The 20,833-nt window shown below is 45.7% G+C and overlaps 1 long non-coding RNA gene across 4 annotated transcripts in view; it reads left to right on the forward strand.

Annotated features, from left to right (window-relative positions):
- Positions 1 to 15,304, forward strand: part of LOC132207766 (uncharacterized) — a 404,921-nt gene extending 389,617 nt beyond the window's left edge. For all 4 annotated transcript variants that reach the window (XR_009443788.1, XR_009443789.1, XR_009443790.1 and 1 more), the window contains 4 exons: positions 1,287 to 1,448; positions 9,412 to 9,471; positions 10,983 to 11,147; positions 15,196 to 15,304. This is a non-coding gene — a long non-coding RNA (uncharacterized LOC132207766). The remainder of the gene's footprint in view (positions 1 to 1,286; positions 1,449 to 9,411; positions 9,472 to 10,982; positions 11,148 to 15,195) is intronic.
- Positions 15,305 to 20,833: the final 5,529 nt, after the last annotated feature.

Consider the following 20,833-nt stretch of genomic DNA (forward strand, 5'->3'; position numbering starts at 1 on the left):
TCAGGGAGTTATGGTCTAGGACCCCAAGATCCCTCTGGACATCACTGCTGTTTGGGGTCCTGCCATTAACTGTGTATCCCTTTCCTTAACTCTTGGTCTCCTAAAATGCAACACCTCATGCCTGCCCAGATTAAATTCCATCGGCCATTTCTCCGCTCGTGTTTGCAATTGGTCTGTATCTTGCTGTGTCCTTTGACAACCTTCCATGCTGCCCACAAGTCCACTGGTCCTTATATCATCTGCAAACTTACTAATCCCCCGTCTACATTTGCAACCAAGTCATTGACACATATCACAAACAGCAGAAGTCACATCGATGCGGAACACCACTCGTCACTGAGCTGCAGCCAGAAAAACAGCTTTCCACCACTGAGACGGCAAGAACTGTAGATGCTGGAATCAGAGATAACCAAGTGTGGAGCTGGAGGAACGCAGCAGGTCAGGCAGCATCAGAGGAACAGGAAAGCTGACATTATTGATGCTGCCTGGCCGGCTGTGTTCCTCCAGCCCTATACTGTGTTAGCTTTGTTAGCCTTCCACCGCTACCGTCTGCCTTATATGGGCAGGCCAAGTCACCATGGATCTCATGGATCTTAATCTTTTGGATGAGCATACCATGAGGGACCTTGTTGAAAACCTTCGTAAAATCCATGTATATGTTATCAACTGTCCTAACCTAATTGATCACCCTTGTCACCTCCTTGAAAACTTCAACTGACTTGGTAAGACATAACCTGCCCCGCATAATGCCATGCTGGCTGTCCCTTATTAGCCCATACCTTTGAGACATGAGACACTCACCAGTCTGTAGTTTCCTGGAAAGTCCCCGTTTTCCTGCTTGAACAGAGGAACGACTTTATCCACTCACCAGTCTCCGCAACCCCTCCAGTGCCTGGCAAGGATATCAGATCCTGTTGAAAGTTGGGTGTTGATGCATTTGTGTAATGATTGTGTTTTGTTTGAGCCCGAACATTCAAAGCAGTGTAAGAATGTCTTTGTACAGCAGGCAAGGTGTCACGAGATTGAGCCTTCATACACTTGCAAGATGTTGAAAATTTGCCATTATTTATGAAAACAGTGATAAATTTCCATGATCAACATTTCTGTTACACCTGAATGATTATCCCGTGGCATGTAAAATCAGAAAGATAGGATAAAATGAGACTGGGTCATGCCCTAGTCTTGCGGACTTGGGTCAGCATGCAGGGAGAATGTTTGTATTTCATGTATGTGGAAGTACTGAAATATTTCCATGATTCTAAAAGTCACTTTTCCCTTCATTGAAGGACACAATCATTGCCTTGGAAGCTTCATCACGATACAACATTGCATTTCTGAAGAGGGAAGAAGAAATCAACATGCAAATTCAATTCCGTGTTTTTGGAAGTCCCATTGAGAACACGATTCATGTGCGCCGGCATAATGCTCTGACCGAGAAAGAATTGAAGGTGAGTTTGTAGTTTGGAAGATCGCAGCAATTTATGCATCAACTTCTTCATCAATAATGTTCCATTGCTTTCAAACTGCATTTTCCACTCTGCAAGATAATAACTGTGAGAATAAGCAACAGCATCAGTAGGTGGTCTATGGGGAATGCAATGTTACAAAACCCGATCCATTCAACAACATATTTCAGATATGTCAACAAATTAAATATTCCAGCAGAGGGATAAAACAAGGAAGATGAGAATGAGGAGGCAATAGCTCTGATGACAAAAGAACAGAAATTTACCTTTATCCATTTGAGCAAAAAAGCAGGCACACAAACAAATAATCGTCTAACAATGCACACGTGCAACGGAGGCGACAGGGGGACTAAAAATGCCGAATTGTTGTCATGCGTATTGCTGAAAGGGTGAGTGAAACAGAATCTGTGGTAAATTTGAAGAAATACAGATAATGCATCTCAGGATGTTGGAGAAAGAACATTATGGACTGAGGCAAATTGTATTGCCCTTTTCAGGAGTTATTCGGGTCATAATGAATTCAAATACTTTCTTCTGTGCTGAAAGCTATCGCTTAGTTGCAGCTGGATGACAATTTCTGTTCCTGGTAGTATTTAGCAAACTGTTAAAAGTGAATGTCACTGCACAGAATTCCAAACATGACTCCAATCAGCAGAGAAAATATCCAAGGGGTATGATGAGTTGTATCCTCTCATGTTGAACAATGCAGCTGCAGATACAATGGAGGCACTGATGATAATCTTCCAAGAATCCTTAGATTGTGGAAAATTCTCAGAGGATTGAAAGATTGTGAACATAACACCATTATTACAAAGATACTTCGACAAAATAGCAAGCCAGTATTGCCAATTTAGGTCAACCTGGGTAGATGTTCATGCCGGCAATGAAAGATGAAATAACAGGGTACTGAGTGTGCTATAACATCCTTCAGAGTTAACATCCTTTTATAAAGGGGAAATAATACTTGACAAACTTGCTACAGTGCTTTGAGAAGGAAACAAACATTACTGATGAAGGACCACCAGTTGATGTAGTACATTGAGATTTCAACAAAGCATTTGATAAGGTACAGCTCATAAGGTGTCTCAAATGAAAAGAGCCCATGTGTTCAAGGGTAGTATGTTCGGATGGACAGAGGACTGCATCGTAAATAGAAGTAGAGTCGTAGCAGCAGGATGGTAACTGACAAGTCATGTACGGCCGCAGAGCGAATGCAGCGGAGGCCATACACCTCATGTTGACTGGGTTGATTTTGGAAATGGCGTAGGGGATTGCTATGCTTAGGAAAGTTGGGCAGGCTGGGACTACGTTCATTGGCATTTATAAGATTGAAAAAATCTTATTTTTTCAACATGTAAGATTCTTAAGAGGCTTGATAGTGTATATCCGTAGAGATTACTCCCATTTGTGAAAGATTTTACGACCAGAGGCCACATTTTCAAATTGGTTGCCTATTAATTCAGGGAAGAATTACTTCTTTCAGGTTGTAGCACTCTATTGAACACTTTAGCCAAGAAGATTTTCGAGGGAATGCCATTAATCATATGCTAGGCTGTAACGGCCAGGTTAATTTTTAAATCAAGAAACAATGATAATGAGAAAAGGGTCTAGGCCTGAAACGTCAGCTTTTGTGCTCCTGAGATGCTACTTGGCCTGCTGTGTTCATCCAGCTTCATACTTTGTTATCTTGGATTCTCCAGCATCTGAGCTTCCCATTATCAGTGATAATGAGAAAAGGGTTGTCTTTACAGTGGAAGATACTTCAAGGATCCCCTTATTACTAAAGAATACAGGGAGAAATTAAACACATCACGACTACACAATCACTACCATGAGAGAAGTAGCAGTAGACAATCTAATGGAGTGAAAGCAGATTAGACTCTTTGCCGTGATGGTTTACTTTCTAAGATTCTCAACAATGAGCTTCAGAGTCGGTGTATGCATTGATTGTAATTTCCCAAAAAGGTTTAGATTCCAGAGAAGCATCTCAGGGCTGGAAAACTGCCGATGTGACATCCCTGTTTAAAAAGGAGAGAGGCAAAAAGAAGATAACTACAACCGAAACAGCCTAACATCTATTGTTGGAAATATGTGGCAATCAACTATGAAGAAAATAATAGCAGGACATTTGGAAAATCAGAATCTAATCAAACAGAATCACCATAGATAATGGAAACTGCAGATGCTGGAGAATCCAAGATGACAAAATGTGAGGCTGGATGAACACAGCAGGCCAAGCAGCATCTCAGGAGCACAAAAGCTGACGTTTCGGGCCTAGACCCTTCATCAGAGAGGGGGATGGGGTGAGGGTTCTGGAATAAATAGGGAGAGAGGGGGAAGCGGACTGAAGATGCAGAGAAAAGAAGATAGGTGGAGAGAGTATAGGTGGGGAGGTAGGGAGGGGATAGGTCAGTCCAGGGAAGACGGACAGGTCAAGGAGGTGGGATGAGGTTAGTAGGGAGATGGGGGTGCGGCTAGGGGTGGGAGGAAGGGATGGGTGAGAGGAAGAACAGGTTAGGGAGGCAGAGACAGGTTGGACTGGTTTTGGGATGCAGTGGGTGAAGGGGAAGAGCTGGGCTGGTTGTGTGGTGCAGTGGGGGGAGGGGACGAATTGGGCTGGTTTAGGGATGCGGTGGGAGAGATTTTGAAACTGGTGAAGTCCACGTTGATACCATTATGCTGCAGGGTTCCCAGGCGGAATATGAGTTGCTGTTCCTGCAACCTTGGGGTGGCATCATTGTGGCACTGCAGGAGGCCCATGATGGCCATGTCATCTAAAGAATGGGATGGGGAGTGGAAATGGTTTGCGACTGGGAGGTACAGTTGTTTGTTGCGAACTGAGCGGAGGTGTTCTGCAAAGCGGTCCCCAAGCCTCCGCTTGGTTTCCCCAATGTAGAGGAAACCACACCGGGTACAGTGGATGCAGTATACCACATTGGCAGATGTGCAGATGAACCTCTGCTTAATGTGGAATGTCATCTTGGGGCCTGGGATAGGGGTGAGGGAGGTGGTGTGGGGGCAAGTGTAGCATTTCCTGCGGTTGCAGGGGAACGTGTCGGGTGTGGTGGGGTTGGAGGGCAGTGTGGAGCGAACAAGGGAGTCACGGAGAGAGTGGTCTCTCCGGAAAGCAGACAGGGGTGGGGATGGAAAAATGTCTTGGGTGGTGGGGTCGGATTGTAGATGGCCGAAGTGTCAGAGGATGATGCGTTGCATCCGGAGGTTGGTCGGGTGGTGTGTGAGAATGAGGGGGATCCTCTTGGGGCGGTTGTGGCGGGGGCAGGGTGTGAGGGATGTGTTGCGGGAAATATGGGAGATGCGGTCAAGGGCGTTCTCGATCACTGTTGGGGGCAAGTTGCGGTCCTTGAAGAACTTGGACATCTGGGATGTGCGGGAGTGGAATGTCTTATCGTGGGTGCAGAAGCGGCGGAGGCGGAGGAATTGGGAATTGGGGATGGAATTTTTGCAGGATGGTGGGTGGGAGGAGATGTATTCTAGGTAGCTGTGGGAGTCGGTGGGCTTGAAATGGACATCAGTTACAAGCTGGTTGCCTGAGATGGAGACTGAGAGGTCCAGGAAGGTGAGGGATGTGCTGGAGATGGCCCAGGTGAACTGAAGGTTGGGGTGGAAGGTGTTGGTGAAGTGGATGAACTGTTCGAGCTCCTCTGGGGAGCATGAGGCGGCGCCGATACAGTCATCAATGTACCGGAGGAAGAGGTGGGGTTTGGGGCCTCCAGTGACAGTGCAGCACTCCCTTAATATTGTGAAAGATTTTACGACCAGAGGCCACATTTTCAAATTGGTTGCCTATTAATTTAGGGGAAGAATTACTTCTTTCAGGTTGTAGCAATCTATTGAACACTTCAGCAGAGAAGGTTTTAGAGGTAATGCCATTAATTATATGCTCGGCTGAGATGGCCAGGTTAATTTTTAAATCAAGGAACAACGACAATGAGAAAAGGGTAGCCTTTACAGTGGAAGATACTTCAAGGATCCCCTTATTACTAAAGAATAAAGGGAGGAATTAAACACATCACTACCACACCATCAGTACCATGAGAGAAGTAGCAGTACACAATCTAATGGAGTGAAAGCAGATTAGACTCTTTGCCGTGATGGTTTACTTTCTAAGATTCTAAACAATGAGCTTCAGAGTCGGTATATGCATTGACTGTAATTTCCCAAAAAGGGTCAGATTCTCGAGAAGCATCTGAGGGCTGGAAAAATGCTGATGTGACGTCCCTATTTAAAAAGGAGAGAGGCAAAAAGAAGATAACTACAACCGAACCAGTCTAACATCTATTGCTGGAAATGTGTGGCAATCAACTATGAAGAAAATAATAGCAGGACATTTGGAAAATCATCATCTCATCAAACAGAATCACCATAGCCTGATGAAAGAGAAATTATGTCTGGCTAATTTGTTTGGGTTTTTGGAGGAAGTTTTGGGAGGAGAATTAATAGATGAAAACCAGTAAATGTGTTGTGTTTGGACTTGGAGAAAGCATTTGAGAATGTACTCAAAAGTAATAAGCTGAGAGCTGAGGTTTTGAAGGTAGTATATTGCTATGGATCTGTATGCTTTGCACATTCTGGAAGAAGAGATCACATCTCGAGTAAAATGCACCAAGTGAATATATATTTTGGGGAACTTGGTGGCAATGCGGTAAGTCAGTGCAGAGTGTAAGAGCTGCCATTTGCTTGCTTTTTTTGCCTGATAGTTCATAAGCATTTTTTTTTTGAGACAGGGCGAATTGAAGCCAGAATCAGGGACCGAGAGGGTGAACCAGGTTCATTGGTTGGTGATCGCAACTGGTTTAAGAATCTATTATCGGTAGCTTTCAGATTGAAAGTAAATCGGAGAAATATTTACAGGCTACAAACTAAAAGACCAGAATGTTTTCAAATCAAATTAAGATCGAAGTAATTGAAATGGAGATGCCAGGCCAGATGATGATTTGTACCTACATGACGGGGGAGTGGTCAGGCCCCAGACTCCAGCTTACGGTTGATGAACTGGAATCTCAGTTTTGACCAATCAACAAATCATGTGGGGCAGAGTTACCAGGGAATGCTGTGCTTCAGGAGGCAGTCACACACCTTAGATTAACTAGCTGAAACTCGGTCAGTGGCCAATGACCAAGAACAGGGCAGGTGGAAGGATCCAGGATGTACTGCAGAAGGAACCTTGGCCTTTGATCTTATCGAACAGGTTTGAGATTCTTTCTTCGTGTGTGGATGAGAGTGCAGGGTATAGGGAAGATGAGTCAACTGACTATAGCACTGTGGTACAGGTGGGACATTCAGGAGGGGATAAAAAGTGAAATGTAGTTATAATCAGAGGTAGTATAGTTAGGGGAATGAACACTGTTCGTTGTGACCAGGATCGAGAGTCTCGAAAGTAATGTTGCCTGCCTGGTGCCCAGGTTCAGGATATTCCATCTCGGCTACAAAGGAACTTGAAGTGGGAGGAGTCGAAATCCAGCTATCGTGGTCCACACAGGTACCATTGATATGGAAGAAAGAGGAAAGAGGTTCTGCTGAGGGATTATGAGCACCGAGGTGCTGAGGTGAGAAAGCAGAACCAGAATGGTAATAATCTCTGATAATGGGAACTGCAGATGCTGGAGATTCCAAGATAATAAAATGTGAGGCTGGATGAACACAGCAGGCCAAGCAGCATCTCAGGAGCACAAAAGCTGACGTTTCTGGCCTAGACCCTTCATCAGAGAGAGGGATGGGGGGAGGGAACTGGAATAAATAGGGAGAGAGGGGGAGGCGGACCGAAGATGGAGAGTAAAGAAGATAGGTGGAGAGGGTGTAGGTGGGGAGGTAGGGAGGGGATAGGTCAGTCCAGGGAAGACGGACAGGTCTCCCCACTGCACCACACAACCAGCCCAGCTCTTCCCCCCCACCCACTGCATCCCAAAACCAGTCCAACCTGTCTCTGCCTCCCTAACCGGTTCTTCCTCTCACCCATCCCTTCCTCCCACCCCAAGCCGCACCCCCAGCTACCTACTAACCTCATCCCACCTCCTTGACCTGTCCGTCTTCCCTGGACTGACCTATCCCCTCCCTACCTCCCCACCTACACCCTCTCCACCTATCTTCTTTCCTCTCCATCTTCGGTCCGCCTCCCCCTCTCTCCCTATTTATTCCAGTTCCCTCCCCCCATCCCCCTCTCTGATGAAGGGTCTAGGCCCGAAACGTCAGCTTTTGTGCTCCTGAGATGCTGCTTGGCCTGCTGTGTTCATCCAGCCTCACATTTTATTATCTTGGTAATAATCTCTGGATTATTATCTGAGCAATTTGGCACGGTGTGAACATAATTATAGATGTACATTGTTCAAATGAATTCATGAGACATTGGCATCGGTATGGGGAAGGAGGGAGTCGTTCTGGTGTTATAGGCTCGACTAGAATCATATTGGGACAAGTATCCTCGCAAAATACAGAGCTAGGTCTGGGGCGAGGGCGTTAAAATAAAAAGTGTGGAGTGGGTGAGCTCAGTTGCATGGAAAATTGTGGAAAAAGTTAGAAGCTGGTAAGTGCTCAGCTAAGTTTCCAGAGCAAGTAATAGGACAAAAAGTATGGAAATGGTCAGGAGTCTCACTTCAGCTGCAGCAGATAAGAAGGGTGGCTGTAAATGCCAGACTGAAGATCTTGTATTGAATTGCAGGGAGTGTATGAAACAAAGTGAATGACTTTGTGGTGCAGATTGAAATTGACAGATACATCACTCTGGGTATCACAGAGAGGTGGTTGTTAGGGGATAAGTGTTGGGAACGAAATATCCAATGATTCATGTCCGAGAGAAAGAACAGGCAAATGGACAGAGATAACAAAGTGTGGAGCTGGATGAGCACAGCAGGCCAAGCAGCATCTCAGGAGCGTAAAAGCTGACGTTTTGTGCCGAGACCCTTCTACTTCTGTGTGTTCATCCTGATCCACACTTTGTTATCTTGGATTCTGAAGCATCTTCAGTTCCCATTATCTCCGATACAAATGGACAGAGATGCCAGGGTTGGCTTGTCAGTAAGAAATGAGGTCGCGCTGAAGGAACCACAGCTCTTGTGCTTGTTTATTAATGACTTGGAGGAAAGAGGTGCATGTGCTGTGACTAAATTTGTAGATGACTGAAAAAATATTTGGAAAGACAAGGCATGGCCCAGAAACAGAGATTTACCGGGATGTTACTTGGATCGGAATGTATTAGCTATAAGGAGGGTTTGGTGGAAATGCTGTGTCATGATAAATGTAATGAGATCAACCATGATCTCACCGAATGATGGAGGAATATTCAATGGGCCAAATGACTTTTTTTGTGAGTCTCTTGTTTGACAATGTATTCATGAAGGTGTTTTTTTTTCTCTCTTGGATAAGATGTGAAAATGAAATGTATCCGAGATAATGGGAACTGCAGATGCTGGAGAATCCAAGACAACAAAATGTGAGGCTGGATGAACACAGCAGGCCAAGCAGCATCTCAGGAGGACAAAAGTGCTCCTGAGATGCTGCTTGGCCTGCTGTGTTCATCCAGCCTCACATTTTGTTGTCATGAAATGTATACACTTCCTTTTCATCTGGGAATAAATAATTGTTCTGAACGATTTCCATTGACTAATAGCCATCTGAGAAGCTTCGCAATGTAAAGAGATTTTTAGCTTCTTTTTAATTGTAAAGGTATTCTTTGGAATTAATTTGGCATATATTATTTGCATCTCAGGAAGTATGTTCATCACTGCATCTCAAAAAGTGCTCTGTTGTATGACAACAGCTTTTTAAAGATCACTTCAATGGTTGTGATTTTGAGTTGCCATAACACACATTAAATTACACTGTTGGCCAATCTGTCCATGATTATTTCATTATCTTATGTTTCAAACAGACAAGGAAATATTGGTGATGCAATGAAGTGTTTGACTCTCAAATATAATTGCTGTTATAGTTTCCACTTGGAAGAAAGATTCACATCAAATTGACTGGTCAAGGAAATGGGACACTGACTGTGAGTACTTTGAATGTTCGAGTTATTCCTCAAATGAAAGTCATGACCTTGATGATTTCTCTTTCATGCAGATATGAAGAGACTCTTTTAAAATATCCTCTAGGTTAGTGGTTCAGGCATAAAAGTGCAATATGTATATTTATGTATACACATGTACATGCGTAATCTGAAAAGAAAATGAGTATAAATCACTTGTGACAAGGTGAGAATGAGTTATCCAGATAGGAAGAACTGCCAATGTTGGTGTCTGAGATAACACATTGTGGAGCTGGAGGAACACAGCAGGGCAGGCAGCATCAGAGGCTCAAGAAAGTTGAGGTTTTGGGTCAGGACCCTTCCTGAGAAATGGAGGGTGGAAGGGAGCTCAGAAACAAATCGTGTGGAGGGGGAGGAGGTGCTGGGGAAGGTAGGTGGGATGGTAATAAGTGAGTACTGTCCAGATTGGAACAGGTTTTCCCCAGGGGGTATTGAGTACGAATTCCAAATCACTCTCAAAATCTTAGTGACTGTTAACATTCATGTTTTTTGTCTGTGTGTTTCAGTAATTGCATGACTGTTGAATGGTTCGTTGAGAGTGAGGAACCTATGGACTCTCAGACACCAAGATGGAATTTAGTTCGAAGAGTGACTTCAAAATAGTTGCTTCCTTTTAAAATCTTGACCGTTTTTGCTGTCCAGTTGAATGAATTTAGCTTCATACTGCTTCACTAGGAATTAGCGTTTAATAGGAACATATTTGTGAAACGTACAGTTCCGTAAGTTTTAGCATAAACTGGTGCAGCCTTTCGGTGCTTGCAAAAAGGCTCATCTCTCCATTAATACCGAAGGAAAATTGGAGTTTAAAAGTAAGTTCACCCGCTGTCAGGGAATGAAATGTTAATGTTGACTCGAACATAATTTTAAAAAAAGTCATATATTTGTGTAACACTGAACTCAAATTAAAATTTGGATAAGCTAGTTTTACAGATGGTTGGATATTGAATTCAATTTAAATGAGGGTGAAGATCACTTTAAATCCAGCATATTTGTGAAGAAAAGAAAGAGCATGTCAAATAAAATTAACTGCATGACTCTTCATAGCCCTCTTTGTAGAATTTCATTCTGAACTATGAGACAGTTGTGACCCCATACTACCTCAGTGCTCATGGCAAGAGTAAGACTCCTGTTTGACGTGCTGTGCACTGCATGGAATGGCGGCAACATCAGATTCATTGATGCTTGAGAATCAAAAGAATATGACGATAAGATTTAAAATCAAAATCTCAATGAACACTTCAAGGAATGTATCACAGGAAGAGGGGGAAAGCATGTATGACTAATAGAAGGTGGTGGCGCAGATCACATAGACCTGTGTGCTAAAACTTATCACAAATTTCACATTGAATGGAACAGTTTAAACAGGCTGGAGGAAGCAGACATGCCAGCCCAAACTTTTTGAATTTGAGCATTCTGTTCGTAAACATCAGCAAAATTGTGGGAAACATGTTTATTCTTTCTCTTTTATTGCACAGAACCATAGGATGAGACTGTTTTGATGAGGAATTTAAAGATTATGTGTCCCATCCGTTTGACTCACAGTTTGGTACCATAGGTTGGTACGATCTTCGTTCGAGAAGGAAAAGGGATGTTCCAGATACAGAAAATCGTCAAACCATTTACAACAAAGTCCGTTTCTGGTTAGTATTAATTAATGCAGTTAACATTTTTAGCTCGACATGATTGCACAATGGAGTCAATAAGAAAATTCCATCTGATATTCCACATAAATTTTAAGTGGATATTTCACGCTGTATGCTGCTTTTAAGAATGGTTGTCTTCTTGCCGAAATGTTTAGCTTTGACTCCATGGCTTCTTCCATGAGCTCACTTTGAAACACATGTTTCTTCAGCCTAAAATGCACGTTTACCCGGTGTAGCTTGACTAACCTTTCCCTGTGGTCGTTCCCCTGAAATCCCCTGCAGTAGCTCCCCTGAAAAACAACTATACCATTTTGGATACTGTTCCGGGGGATGACTTAGCACGGGTATGCAGTAGGGTGCAGGTCTCTGGCACAGAGTCTGTCCCTCTTGCACAGAAGGGAAGCGGGGATAGGAAGAGAGTGATAGTCATTGGGGACTCAATAGTGAGAGGGACTGATAGAAGATTTGCCGGGAACGAAAGAGACTCACGATTGGTGTGTTGCCTACCAGGTGCCAGGGTCTGTGATGTCACCAATATCCTGGGTGGGAAATTGGCTAGTGCCATTCGGTTGGATTTAAACGAGCTCAGAAGGGGAATGGGAAACTGAGGTGTAGTCCCAGTACACAGGAGGATGAGCGTAGGGAGGACATGGTCAGGACCTCACTGTCACAGAAGTGTGCTGGCAGACAGCAAGCTGGATTGAAGTGTGACGACTTTAATGCCAGGAGTATCCGGAATAATGTAGGTGAGCTTGCAGCTTGGATAGGTACCTGGGACTTCGATGTTGTGGCCATTTCGGAGACATGGATAGAGCAGGGTCAGGAATGGATGTTGCAGGTTCTCGGGTTTAGATCTTTCATAAGGTCTGGGAAGGTGGTAAAAGAGGGGGAGGTGTGGCTTTGTTGGTCAAGGACAGTATCACGGCGGCTGAAAGAACCTTTGAGGACTCGTCTACTGCGGTTGTATGGGCTGAGGTTGCCAAGGAAGGTTTGTCGACTGAGTCAGTGTGGGTGGAAGTTCGGAACAGCAAGGCAGCAGTCACTTCACTGGGGGTTTTCTACAGACCCCAAATAGCAGTTGGGAGATCGAAGAACTCATTGGCCGGCAGATTGTTGAAAAGTGCAAACGTATCAGGGTTGTTGTTATGGGTGACTTCAACTTTCCCAATATAGATTGAAACCTCCTCAGTGCAGATGGTTTGGATGGAGCCGTTTTTGTCAGGTGTGTTCAGGAGGGTTTCCTGACTCAGTATGTGGACAGGCCGACGAGGCGGGAGGCCATTTTGGATTTGGTGCTCGGCGATGAGCCAGGACAGGTGTCAGATCTCGTGGTGGGAGAACACTTTGGCGACAGTGACCGCAAGAGCCTCCCATTTACCATAGCCATGGAAAGGGAAAGGAGCAGTTACCAGGGGAAGATATTTCACTGGGGTCAAGGAAACTATGATGCTATCAGACAGGAGTTGGGAAGTACAGATTGGGAGCAATTGTTCCACAGAAAGGGCGCAGCAGACATGTGGAGGCTGTTCAAGGAGCAGTTGTTGCGAGTGATGTATAAATTTGTTCCTCTGAGACAGATAAGAAGGGGTAAGATTAAGGAGCCTTGGATGACGGGTACAGAGGTGCTACTTGTCAAAAAGAAAAAGCAGCGTACGTAAGGTGGAGGAAGTGAGGGTCTAGCACAGCTTGAGAGTATTACAGGCCTGCTCGGAAGGAGCTCAAAAGATATTGCCTGTACAGTTGTTACCTGTTACAACCTTTGCGTCCACGCTTGCTCATTCAATGGTGTCAAGATGCCAGCAGTGCGTGTACCTTCTCCATCCCCTAATGCCGTCAGCTCACACAAGACATAGTCCTTACTTAAAATCTTCTGATCAACCAAAGTTCATTGTAATGGACATTTTAGTTATCTGTCATGAAACGAAAACTGATTCTGACTGGCATGACCTGCAGTGCAAATGAATATAATCTGTGAAACGAGATTCCTTATGGGCTTGCAGCCACGACAAATAATTGCTTTTCAAAGACGTTGCATACATACATTTTTTTCTCCTATTACCTTAGATTATTTTTTTGTTTATGCATGTTGTGTGGGTTTCCAGTCAGGCGCATAAACACAGGTTGATGCAGTCACTGTTACAACATGGTATTGATGGAGAATTTGTGATCTTTGGAGTTTCATTCCAGTGTATGAAGGAGGGCACCATCAAGCCACTTCAGAGCACTGCTGGCGACAAATTGTTGCAAGTTTTCAAGTGTTACCGATGGTCACATAAAATATGGCCTTTTTGTTGTTGCGCTATTCATCTTAACTGCAACATATCTAGTATTTAGGCTTGGAAACTATTTCAAGTTTTTTGATTTACTTATTCAAAATCATTTATGATTGTTGTCATGATATCTACAATATGTTATTTTGATTGGACATAGAGGATTGGATCTGTCTTAATGGAAATAATGTATGCGCTTATAAAACCCCTTCTGGGCAAGGTAGTTGCTCAGTGGTTAGAGCTGCTCATGCACTGGGGAGCCAATTGAGATTCCAGTCTTGGGTAACTATCTGTGTGGAATTGACACGTCCTCCCCGCGTCTGCGAGGGGCTTCCGCCAGGTGCTGCAGTTTCCTCCCATTGTTCAAAGATGTGCAGGTCCTTATATGTGATTTGTGAAGCATTTCTGAAATGTTTCAATCCTGCCAGCATCCAGTGCCTTGGACAAAGTAACTGGAGATGAATAAAAGATACTGTGCCTTTTGACACCATTTCCTGCTGGATTTTCATCAATCCTGCTTTATATCGGTGACGACTTCCATGACCTTTTTTGATGCTATGTCTGAATTGACAGTCTAGTTCCAAATGTTTGTTGTGCAGTATTTCAAGGTCTCTGTTATAGCATACCCACGAATGTCCACTTCAAAAGATACTTCCATATCATAGAATCCCTACGGTGTGGAAACAAGCCCATTTTGACCCAAGAAGTCCACGGCCACCCTCCAAAGAGCGTCTCACCCTGACTCATCCCCCGACCCTTTCCTCAGTAACCCTACATTTCCCATGACTAACACACCTAATCTACACATCCCTAAAAACAATGGGCAAGTTTGGCATGGCCCATACACTGAGCCTGCACATCTTTGGACTGTGGGAGGAAACCAGAGCACCCAGCAGGAACCCATGCAGGCATGGGCAGAATGTACAAACTCTGCACAGAAAATCGTCCAACGGTGGGATCGAACCTGGGTCCCTGGCGCTGTGAGTCAGCAGTGCTAACCACTGAGCCACCGTGCTGCCCTTGGAGTTAGACAGAGCTTGCTTGTTCCTGGGTGGCCTCAAACTGCCAACCTCCACTTAGTGGCAAAAGTGCTGACCAACTGCACTCATCTTCACTGGTTTTTGCTTTGTATCATTGAATTCAATCCTTCAAACTCTATGATAAATATTTAAATTTCCATTGATATGTGAGCGTTGTTTTTAGTACGTAGTATTGGTTTATTATGTTTCATTGGTACATAATGAATATTGTATGTATATGCAAATGGGCAAGTTGGTAATGATGCAGTCCACAGACCTGGAGGATAATAACACTGTCCTTCAATCGCCCACGATGCCCTCTGCAAATTGGTAGAAAACAAAAATTTCTATAAAATTCATCTCTCCTCCCGTCAGTCGATCAAAATTAATTCAGGATTTTGTACAGGCCAATAAGCGTAAAATTACACGAGCCTAAACAGAACTACTGGCTCATATTAGTTCAGTAAAGTGAAAGGGCAACAATAGAGGTAGTAGGAACTGCAGATGCTGGAGAATCTGAGATAAGGTGTAAAGCTGGATGAACACAGCAGGCCAAGCAGTATCATCCGGCTCTACACCTTGTTGTCTCAGATTCTCCAGCGCCAATTTTCTGAAGTAGGGTCTCGTTCCGAAACATCAGCTTTCTTGCTTCTCTGATGCTGCTTGACCTGCTGTGTTCATCCAGCTCTCCACCTTGGGCAACAATAGAGTATGTTTTAAGTCACTAGATATGTTACGTGGGTTTGTCTTCCTTAGGGTGGAGTTAGTGGAACCGAAAAAGATGTCTCCCTCACAGCGTTTGTGACAAAAGAATTGCATCGTTCCTTGGCGGCCTTTCAACAGAAGAATATTCAGAGATTTCCGGAGTGGTAAGAATGTAACTTCTTTTACTTCTCTTTATCTCACTTTTTCCAACAATTGGAAAATAGATTTTAGAAATAACATCGAGCTGATGAAGTGTGAAAAGAAGAATAATTCCAAGCAGTGGTGGGAGTTGGTCAGTGAGGTGGGAGGAGTGGATAGGTGGGAGAGAAGGCGGACAGGTCATGGAGGCGGGGCTGAGGGGAGGAACTAGTGTTGGGATGAGGCTGGCGGGTGGGGAGATTTTGAGGGTGGCCAAGTCCACATTGAGGCTATTGAGTTGGAAGCTCCCGAGGCGGAATATGAGGTGCTGCTCCTCCAGTTTCTGGGTGGTTTGGTTGTGACACTGGAAGAGGCCCAGGATGGACGTGTCATTCAGGGAGCGGGAGGGGGAGTTGAAGTGATGCAATGATTTGGACATGAAAATAGAAGGTGTGGTTAGTAAGTTTCCCAATGATTGAAGGTGTAGTAGCCAGCCAAGAAGGTCACCTCAGAATACAATGGGACATTGACAAGGGCCAATAAACTGAGGAATGGCAGATGGAGTTGAGGTTAGACAAATGTGAGGTGCTACATTTTGGAAAGGCAAATCAGGGCAGCACGCTTACACTGAAGGTTGTGGGGAGTGTTGCTTAATAAAGAGACGCTGGAGTGCAGTTTCGTAGTTCCATCAAAGTACAGCCACCGGTAGAAAGGATATGAAGGAGACATTTGGTGTGCTCGCCTTTATCGGTCAGTGCATTGAGTATCGGAGTTGGGAGATCACTTAGCAGCCATATAGGACGTTGTTTCGGCTGCTTTTGGAATACTGCAATCGATTTTAGTCTCCTTGCGAGAGGAAGGATGTCGGCGCAACCTTGAGGGCCGAAGGGCCTGTTCTGCGCTGTATTGTTGTGTGTTGTAAACTTGAAAGGGTTCAGAGAAGATCTACAAGGATGTTACCAGCATCGGAGTTTGGAGGTATACCGTGGACTTGAACAGGCAGCTATTTCTTGGAACTTTGGAGTTCAGGGCTGACCATATAGAAGTTTATACAATTACGAGGGATTTGGATAGAGCGAACAGCCAAGATCTTTTCCCCGGGTTGCTGGAATCCAAAACTGGAGGGAATAGGTTAAAAATGAGAGAGGGAAGATTTAAAGTGGACCGGATTTTTTTCATAGTGGTGCATGTATGGAGTGAGATACAATGACTGAGTGAAATGGGATGCAGTGACTGATGGAGATGGGATGCTGTGACTGAGTGAAATGGGATGCTGTGACTGAGGGTAATGGGATGTAGTGACTGATGGTAATGGGATGCAGTGACTGATGGTAATGGGATGCAGTGACTGAGGTGAAATGGGCTGCAGAGACTGAGTGAAATAGCATGCAGTGATTGAGGAACAGCGATGCAGTGACTGTGGGAAATGGGATGCAGTGACTGATGGAAATGGGATGCAGTGACTGAGGACAATGGGATGCAGTGACTGAGTGAACTGTGATTCAGTCACTGCGATGCATTGGCTGAGTGGAATGGGATGCAGTGACTGAGTGAAATGAGATGCAGTGACTGAGGGACATGGGATGCAGTGACTGAGGGACATGGGATGCAGTGACTGAGGGACATGGGATGCAGTGACTGAGGGACATGGGATGCCGTGACTGAGGGACATGGGATGCCGTGACTGAGGGACATGGGATGCCGTGACTGAGGGACATGGGATGCCGTGACTGAGGGACATGCGATGCCGTGACTGAGGGACATGCGATGCCGTGACTGAGGGACATGCGATGCCGTGACTGAGGGACATGGGATGCAGTGACTGAGGGACATGGGATGCAGTGACAGAGGTACTGGGAAGGAGTGACTGAGTTAATAGGGAATCAGTGCCCGAGCGGGCTTGGGTTGCAGTGACTGACGGAAGTGGGATACAGTGCCTGACCGAAAAGGGACGCACTGACTGAGTGAAATGGGATGCAGTGACTGAGGGACATCGGATCCTGTGACACACGGGCTTGGGGTGCAGTGACTGAGTGAAATGGGATGCAGTGACTGATGGAAATGGGATGCAGTGACTCAGTGAAATGAGATACATTGACTGAGTGAAATGGAATGCAGTAACTGAGGGAAATGGGATGCAGTGAATGAGGAAAATGGGATGCTTTGACTGAGTGAAATGAGATGCAGTGACAGAGTGAAATGGGATGCAGTGACTGAGGGACATGGGATGCAGTGACTGAGGGACATGGGATGCAGTGACTGAGGGACATGGGATGCAGTGACTGAGGGACATGGGATGCCGTGACTGAGGGACATGGGATGCCGTGACTGAGGGACATGGGATGCCGTGACTGAGGGACATGGGATGCCGTGACTGAGGGACATGCGATGCCGTGACTGAGGGACATGCGATGCCGTGACTGAGGGACATGGGATGCAGTGACTGAGGGACATGGGATGCAGTGACAGAGGTACTGGGAAGGAGTGACTGAGTTAATAGGGAATCAGTGCCCGAGCGGGCTTGGGTTGCAGTGACTGACGGAAGTGGGATACAGTGCCTGACCGAAAAGGGACGCACTGACTGAGTGAAATGGGATGCAGTGACTGAGGGACATCGGATCCTGTGACACACGGGCTTGGGGTGCAGTGACTGAGTGAAATGGGATGCAGTGACTGATGGAAATGGGATGCAGTGACTCAGTGAAATGAGATACATTGACTGAGTGAAATGGAATGCAGTAACTGAGGGAAATGGGATGCAGTGAATGAGGAAAATGGGATGCTTTGACTGAGTGAAATGAGATGCAGTGACTGATGGCAATGGGATGCAGTAACTGAGGGACATGGGATGCAGTGACTGAGGGACATGGGATGCAGTGACTGCGTGAAATGGGATGCGGTGACTGAGTGAAATGAGATGAGGTGACTGAGGGACATGTGATGCAGTGACTGAGGGACATGGGATGCAACGGCTGAGTGAAATGCGACGCAGAGACTGAGGGAAAGGTTATGCTGTGACTGTGGGAAATGGGATGCAGTGAGTGTGGGAAATTGAATGCAGCGTCTGTGAGATACGGGAAACAATGACTGTTGGAAATGGGATGCAGTGACTGTGGTGAAGGAGATGCAATGATTGAGTGAAATGGGATGCAGTGATTGAGTGAAATGGGAAGCACTGACGGAGTGAAATGGGATTCACTGACTGAGTTACATGTGATGCAGAGGCTGAATGAAATGGGATGCAGTGACTACTTGAAATGGGATGCAGTGACTGAGTGAAATGTGATTCAGTCACTGAGTGAAATGGGATGCAGTCAGTGAGTGAAATGTGTTGCAGTCACTGAGTGAAATGGGATGCAGTCACTGAGTGAAATGGGATGCAGTGACTGAGTGAAATGGGATGCAGTGACTGAGTGAAATGGGATGCAGTGACTGAGGGAAATGGGATGCAGTGACTGAGGGAAATGAGATGCCGAGACTGAGTGAGCGGGATGCAGTGACTGATGGAAATGGGATGCAGTGACTGACGGAGATGGGATGCAGTGTCTGTTTGAAATGGGATCCTGCGACTGAAGTTAATGGGATGCAGTGACTGAGTGAAATGGGATGCAGTGACTGAGGACAATGGGATGCAGTGACTGAGGACAATGGGATGCAGTGACTGAGGGAAATGGGATGCAGTGACTGGGAAATGGGATGCAGTGATTGATGGAAATGGGACGCAGTGACTAAGTGAAATGGGACGCAGTGACTGATGGAAAGGAGATGCAGTGACTGAGGGAAATGAGATGCCGAGACTGAGTGAACTGGGATGCAGTGACTGATGGAAATGGTATGCAGTGACTGATGGAAATGGTATGCAGTGACTGATGGAAATGGGACGCAGTGACTGATGGAAATGGGACGCAGTGACTGATGGAAATGGGACGCAGTGACAGATGGAAATGGGATGCCCTGACTGAGTGTAAAGTGAAGCATTGAGTGAAATGGGATGCAGTGGCTGTGTGAAATGGGATGCAGTGGCTGTGTGAAATTGGATGCAGTGGCTGTGTGAACTTGGATGCAGTGACTGTGTGAATCGGGATGCAGTGACTGAGGGAAAGGAGATGCAGTGTCTGTTTGAAATGGGATGCTGCGACTCAAGTGAATGGGATGCCGTGTCTGTGGGGAATGGGATGCAGTGACTGTGGGGAATGGGATGCAGTGACTGTGCGGAATGGGATGCAGTGACTGCGATAAATGGGATGCAGTGACGGATGGAAATGGAATGCAGTGAATGAGGGAAATGGGATTCAGTGACTGAGATGAATGGGACGCAGTGACTGATGAAAATGGGATGCAGTGACTGAGGGTAATGGGTTGCAGTCACTGAGTGAAATGGGATGCTGTGACACTGTGGAATGGAATGCAGTGACTCAGTGGAATGTGACGCATTGACTGAGGGAAAGGAGATGCAGTGAATGTGGGAAATGGGATGCAGTGACTGAGGGAAATGGGACGCAGTGACTAAGTGAAATGGGACGCAGTGACTGATGGAAAGGAGATGCAGTGACTCTGTGAAATGGGATGCAGTGACTGAGTGAAATGGGATGCAGTGACTGAGTGAAATGGGATTGCCGTGACTGTGGAAAGGAGATGCAGTGACTGGGGAAATGGGATGCAGTGACTGAGGGAAATGGGATGCAGTGACTGAGGGAAATGAGATGCCGAGACTGATTGAACTGGGATGCAGTGACTGATGGAAATGGTATGCAGTGACTGAGGGAAATGGAATGCAGTGTCTGTTGGAAATGGGATGCAGTGACTGAAGGTAATGGGATGCAGTGACTGAGGGTAATGGGATGCAGTGACTGAGGGTAATGGGATGCAGTGAGTGAGGGTAATGGGATGCAGTGACTGAGTGAAATGGGATGCAGTGAGTGAGGGTCATGGGATGCAGTGACTGAGTGAAATGGGATGCAGTGACTGAGGGTAATGGGATGCAGTGACTGAGGGTAATGGGATGCAGTGACTGAGGGTAATGGGATGCAGTGACTGAGTGAAAATGGATGCAGTGACTGAGTGAAAATGGATGCAGTGACTGAGTGAAAATGGATGCAGTGACTGAGTGAAAATGGATGCAGTGACTGAGGGGAATCGGATGCAGTGACTGAGGACAATGGGATGCAGTGACTGAGGACAATGGGATGCAGTGACTGAGGACAATGGGATGCAGTGACTGAGGACAATGGGATGCAGTGACTGAGGACAATGGGATGCAGTGACTGAGGGCAATGGGATGCAGTGACTGAGTGAAATTGGATTGCCGTGACTGTGGAAAGGAGATGCAGTGACTGAGGAAATGAGACGCAGTGACAGATGGAAGTGGGATGCCCTGACTGAGTGTAAAGTGAAGCATTGAGTGAAATGGGATGCAATGATTGAGTGAAATGGGATGCAGTGGCTGTATGCAATGGGATGCAGTGGCTGTATGCAATGGGATGCAGTGGCTGTATGCAATGGGATGCAGTGGCTGTGTGAACTGGGATGCAGTGACTGTGTGAATAGGGAT

Source organism: Stegostoma tigrinum, unplaced genomic scaffold (genome assembly GCF_030684315.1).
Source record: "Stegostoma tigrinum isolate sSteTig4 unplaced genomic scaffold, sSteTig4.hap1 scaffold_151, whole genome shotgun sequence".
Taxonomy (NCBI): Eukaryota; Metazoa; Chordata; class Chondrichthyes; order Orectolobiformes; family Stegostomatidae; genus Stegostoma; species Stegostoma tigrinum.